The sequence below is a fragment of the Onychomys torridus genome, chromosome 1, assembly GCF_903995425.1.
Source record: "Onychomys torridus chromosome 1, mOncTor1.1, whole genome shotgun sequence".
Lineage (NCBI taxonomy): Eukaryota > Metazoa > Chordata > Mammalia > Rodentia > Cricetidae > Onychomys > Onychomys torridus.
The window spans coordinates 63,729,861-63,735,860 of NC_050443.1; the positions used below are offsets into that span (position 1 = coordinate 63,729,861).

Sequence of the window (6,000 nt, forward strand, 5' to 3'; positions counted from 1 at the left end):
GGAGGACAGAAGGAGAGAAAGACTAAGTGATGATAGACACAATGAGGGAAAGATGAGAAAATTGAGTGTAGCTGGTGGATACAGGCACGGTTAGTGTGGTAAACCCATGGGCTGATAGATTTGGTCACCAGGGAGTACCACTATTTGAAAGGATTAGGAGGTGTGGACTTGTTGGAGGTGTGACACATGGGCTTTGAGGGTTCAAAAGCCCATGCCATGCCCAGCATCTCTCTCTCAGCTACAGCGACAGCACCTGCCTGCATGCTGCCATGCTCCCCACCATGACGATAATGGACTAAACCCCCAAAACTGTAAGCAAGCCCCCCGATTAAATGCTTTATCTTATAAGAGTCGCCTTGGTCATGGTGTCTCTTCACAGCAATAGGACACTGTCTAAACAGTTAGTATGGTGGTTTCTGCCTCTCTGTATGCTTGAAGCCCTTCTTAATGCAGCTTTGGAAAACACAAAATTGAAAGCAAGTTTTAAGAATACAGAAAATGGAAATAGTCACTGACACAGACTGTTTTAGTCCATCAAGGTTAGGGTTCTAATACCTTTAGGCATAAGGAGTTATGGAGGCCTAATGTCAAGTAGAAGCACCTGTGGAAAAATCTCTGCATGTGTGCATGCATGTGTATGCACATCGGTGTGTGCATGTGTGTACTTGGGCACACGTGTGTCCCCTGTGTGTATCCCATGTGTGCACATATGTGTGTGTGCACATGCTGGCACACATGTGTGAACGTTATTTTCCAGCAATAGTGTAGCACACTAAGACATGATTTTCCACACGTGGAACACACAGGCCAGGATTCAAACCTTAGTCCTACCCCATACCATTTGCTGAAACATATACACTGCCCTGGCATGGTGGGGAAAGTCAGGTAAGCTCTGCTCAAGGAGGCCCTGAAGAGCTGTTTCTGCTGAACACACTCCAGAGGAGGAAGGGGGAGTTGATCTTCCAAAAGGCTGTTCCAAAAGGCACGAGGAGGCCTCATAATAATTTGCATACTTGGGATCAGGAACAAAGACAGTTGACTGATGACAGGTAGAATCGTGCCCCACTAGCAAAACCGTCCTTCTATACAGTGGCTAGTTTGAGGGGGGAGGTCTGAGGCCACTGTCTTCCCTTGGTCCAACACCATCCAGTCCCCTTTGCCTAGGACCTACATTTCCACCCCTGTCCTGACCTGTGTGGTGATGATGGTGCTGTTGGCTCAGACAGGGTCTTCCTATCAAGCCCTCACTGGTCTTGAGCTCAAACTCACAGCAATTCTCCTGTCTCAGTCTCCCAAGTATTACAGGTGTACACCACAATACATATTTAGAAAAGCATAGCACAAGTTGGTCTCACACTCTTGACCCTCCCACCTCATCCTCTTAAGCAAATTGCCTACTGACAATGCACCACCGCACCGCAACAGACCTACCCCGACTTTACCCATCCACTCTGGCACAAAAAAAAAAAAAAAATTCAAGTAAGATTTCCTCCCAGAAGCCCATTCTGACCCACCACATTAGGCTAGTTTCCCCAACGGGTGCATCTTGAAGGCCTGCAGCTTCGTATTTTTAAAGCCTGTTGTTTATTTAATATGTACCATCAGCTCTCTAGCACCCAGCACAGTGCCTGCAGCGTCAAATGCTCTGGACAAGTAATGTGCTGTAAATGAGTCCCAAGTGTTTAAGAAAGTGATTTCATTCTTGGTGTATTGAAAAGTAAATTGGAAGAGGGCATGAATTAGAACAAAGCATAATGACACACATATGAAAATGCATAATAAAACCCACTGCGTTTTATACTAACTTTCAAAGTTAATAAAAATTAAAATTTGCATATGTAAGAAAGCCTGAAGTCCAATGCATTTCTCTCATTGAAAACTGCAATAGAAACTTTTTCCTAATAATTTATGTTTAACTTGTTCCTGCTTATATTCAATAATGTGAATCTAAATTTATACTTCATTGTTTAATATACCAATTAATTTAATTCAACATACCTACTATTTTCTGGTTTTGCTAATACAACTTTTCAATACATAAGTATTTTTAAATAATGTAAGCTAAAATGCAATGAAATGAACTTTACAAGTGGTGCCCACAAAAAAAAAAGAAAGGAAGGAAGGAAGGAAGGAAGGAAGGAAGGAAGGAAGAAAAAAATATACAGAAAATAAAGAGGTCAGGGAAGGAGAAACAAATCCCACTACCAGGGAACATTAGAAAGCTCTGAACTATTGAAGACATGTACAGTGTCTTACACAGCTGGCCTTCTTCCCTGGAGCAGGGAAAGTCAATAGCAGGAGTCTCCAGTCCCAGCCCATCCTGCTGCCAGCCTTATGCAGAGCCAGTGTTTGCCTTGCAAGCCGATGCCCTGCTGGCAGCTGCTCCTCCTTCCTAAAGGATCTAGGTTCCTATTTTCTAGTGGAAGAAATTAAGGCACCTGTAGTCATGTGAAAGACCCTAGCAACCAGCATGGTCACATTAGCAGTAATCTACACTTGGAAAAAGGTACTGTTGGAATGGCTCCTGGGGCCATCTCTAGTCCATCTCCTATCTCGCCATTCTCTTGTCAGGGATTCTGAGTCCTATGATGGACAAGGACTTATCCAAGATCACAATGTTTTGTAGGAGTTCAACTGGACAAGTGGCCGTATTGCTAATGCCCAATCTTGTAGATAACTAAATTCAGAAAAAGAGAAGGCACTCAGTAGCTGTCACTCAGAGAGGCTCCTTACCCCACAACTAAGACATTCTTTTCCACAGTCAATACAAAGGTTGCTCAGGGCAGATCACAGCTGAACTCTTCAAGCATTTCCCAGAACCCTAAAGCTGCCTTGCTCGTGATGATGGTCAAGCCTCAGGGGCAGCCCATATGCAATGGCTGGTAAGTGCAAGGATACCAAGCTCTCTAAGAACAGCTAGACCAGCCATAGCCAATGCTGAAACTCCATCCCTGTCCTTCTGCCTGCCCTACTGTGTCCTTTACCCTCATGGGTGCTATACTCACAGCGTTCTGCAGGGAACTTCCCACTCTCACAGCTCTGCCTCTGTCTGTTGCCAGGGAAACCTCACCAAAGGAGATACAATCAGAGACAGAAAGTGGGTAAAAGCCGAGCCGAGACGTTCTACCCAGCACCCAGCACTAGTTAAGTACCGGGTCAGCGCTTGCTGAGACAGATTCCCTAGGGGAAAAAGACAACAGCCACACAGTCGTTTTCTACAAAGAAGTATTTGAATGGAAGGCTATTGCCTGCTCCAAAGGAGACCACTACTGCTTTTTACCCAAGAGCTGGGTGTCTGTGATGGTTGCTGGGCCACCTAGGAGAGCCAATCCTGAGACTTGACATGGTCACCATATTATACCCATGCTGTTCAAGACATTCACAGACTTGAGCTCTGTCATTTTTTTCTTTTACCCTGTGAGGCAGGAATGGATTATCCCTGATCTGCAAAAGAGGAAACTGAGTCACAGCAACAGTGAACACCTTTTCCAAGATTAGGAAGCCAACTAGCTCCTCTTGGAGCCACAGACATCACACCCCATGTCGGGTGGTGGCCTGCCCCTTTCTGCCTTCCCTCTGAATTCAGAGGTTTTTGAGGGAGCTAATCAAAAGCTCTCAAGAGTTTTGTCCCTATCTTCCTGGAGCTGGAAAAGTCAGGCTGTGCTCTAGACTTGCCTCACTCTCCTTTTTTAAAGAAAACCATGTGTGCATTCCCTTTGCCAAAGGTAAAGTGGAACCCAAGTTTCACCGGCTTTCACAGTTGGGCAGAGGGATTAACCTCAGCTGTCCAGTGCCTGTTTGTGTCTGTTTCCGGAGCACACGCAGGGGGCTGCCATAAGAAGTGACCTCATCTCGTGGGCTATACCGGCAGGAAGGCAGGGCTTCAAGCTAGGGTGCCCTAGACCCTCAGAGTCTAGACTTAGGAGGTCCCCATCTGTTCCACTGCCCTACCCCACTGCACAATTCTCTTATATTCTGCCTCTGCTGTGGGAACCCTGACAGCTCCATCATTGGACATGGATGGCCCTGCTCCTTACTTGCAACAGTCACAGAGGAAGCCAGGTGTGTTCACCCACTTAGGGAGAGACCTGGTGACAGGCACTTCACCCCTCTGCCAAGTGCATGAAGGGTGAGAGGCCAGCCAGCCCCTACAAGGACAGACAGTCTCACAGCACACGTGTGCACACAGTCACACACACCCTCACCAAGTAAGGAAAACTGCTCTCCCACCCCTCCGGGAAGATGTCCAAAAAGATCAGGCCCCTTCAAGTCCCCAGAGACAGACGAAGAGGCTGCACTTACCGGCCTCCCGCCTGGGGAAGATGGTCCTCGGCAAACTCATGAGCAGGGCAGTGAGGACCAGTGACAGTCTCCCACAGACCACACACTGGAGGCACAGGGATCCGCAGCTCCTCAGGGCTGGGAGTCTTTGAATGGGAGTTAAAACTACAAAGTGATTCTCTCCTTAGAACTGTTTTTCCTCGGCAGGGAGGGAGGAAGGGAAAAAAAAAATCCCTTTCCCACTGCCAGAAAATCTTTAACGTTTCACAACGGTCGCTTCCAACTCCGGCCTCCGTATGAAGGGAGTGTGTATTTCACTGGACTGGAGAGAGCCCTCGGATCCTGTGCCTCTTCCCGGACCACAGACAGAAATGCAAAAACCTCCGCCTTTCCCGTGGACTTGGAGAACGCTGTGAGAGGGCAGAACCCAGAGAGGTCCTACATATGGAAAATGTGCCCCACTGTTGGGGCCACCGTATCACTCCAGTCTCTGTGCCCGCCCCTGGTATTTCCAGAGAGTTCTGCTGTGTTTATGTACTTGCATGGGACAAACAAAACACCCCGAATCCTAGCCCTCACGTTACAGTGATTCATTTTCTCCCTCACACACAAACACAGCGCCTGTTCAATCCAAGTGGGAAACGCCTTTCATAAAGTGTACACAGGGTCTGGGCAGAGTGGCTGGTGGTGAATGCAGCCTGTGTCCCCAGAAGGGCAGAGGGGCTCTGGGGAAGGTGGATGCTGACTTTGATCAATACAAACAGCAGGCTTTGGGCTCCTGCCCCATGTCTGGAAACGGAGGGATCAAAGAGCAGGGGTTCCAGCACACTGTTAAATGTCGTCAGCCTTCTCTGCCCAATTTTCCCCACTTGCCTCCTTATATTGGGTAGTATTTTTGGACTTGGACAAGATGTACTGTTATTTTAAGTGACCAATTTGACTGCTGGCTTAAACAAATTCTTGGATTTCTTTACTGCAAAGACAAAAAGGATACATAGTAAGTGGGCAAACGGAACTGGAAGTGGGGAACATAAACCAGACTCTTGGGATCAAAAGGGACAAAGTGAGACAGACCCTGGGGCAGTTCTTGAAATACCTGTCAAGCAACCGAGTCTTCCTAGAATACAGCCCTATCGTGGCAGCCCTGATCCCTTTGAACCTCCATTGCTCTACTCAGGGGATGCACCTGCACATTCACAAATATACCTTAGATTAAGGCTTCTTAAATGTTTTTTTTTTTCTCATGACTTCTTTGCACCCAAGAAATTTTTACATGTCCTTGGGTAGATAGGTATTTAAAATAGACATTCAGCCGGGTGGTGGTGGAGCATGCCTTTAATCCCAGCACTTGGGAGGCAGAGCCAGGAGGATCTCTGTGAGTTTGAGGCCAGCCTGGGCTACAGAGTGAGATCCAGGACAGGCTCCAAAATTACACAGAGAAACCCTGTCTCAACAGCAACAACAAATAGACATTCAAATCAAACATTTATCTACAAATCATAAAAAATTCTTTAGTATATCTACAATTTTACCATTTATTAAAGAAAAAAGCAATTTTGCATTGCTAATGAGAAGGATTCTTTATTTTTACATAAAAGACTAAATCTTAGGTGAGTATTTGATGATGCAAAATGTAGAGTTGGCCAATATTTTGATTTTATGATCATCAGTGCTGAGAATACTGCTTAGCATAAATATGTAGCAAAGTAGGTTCAGGGT

General features: G+C 46.3%; 1 protein-coding gene across 1 annotated transcript in view; it reads right to left on the reverse strand.

The window, feature by feature from the left end:
• Il16 (interleukin 16) overlaps window positions 1-4,335 on the reverse strand; it is a 94,570-nt gene extending 90,235 nt beyond the window's left edge. The window contains exon 1 of the mRNA XM_036193510.1: window positions 4,303-4,335. The gene's annotated coding sequence lies outside the window, so the exon portion shown is untranslated. The remainder of the gene's footprint in view (window positions 1-4,302) is intronic.
• Window positions 4,336-6,000: the final 1,665 nt, after the last annotated feature.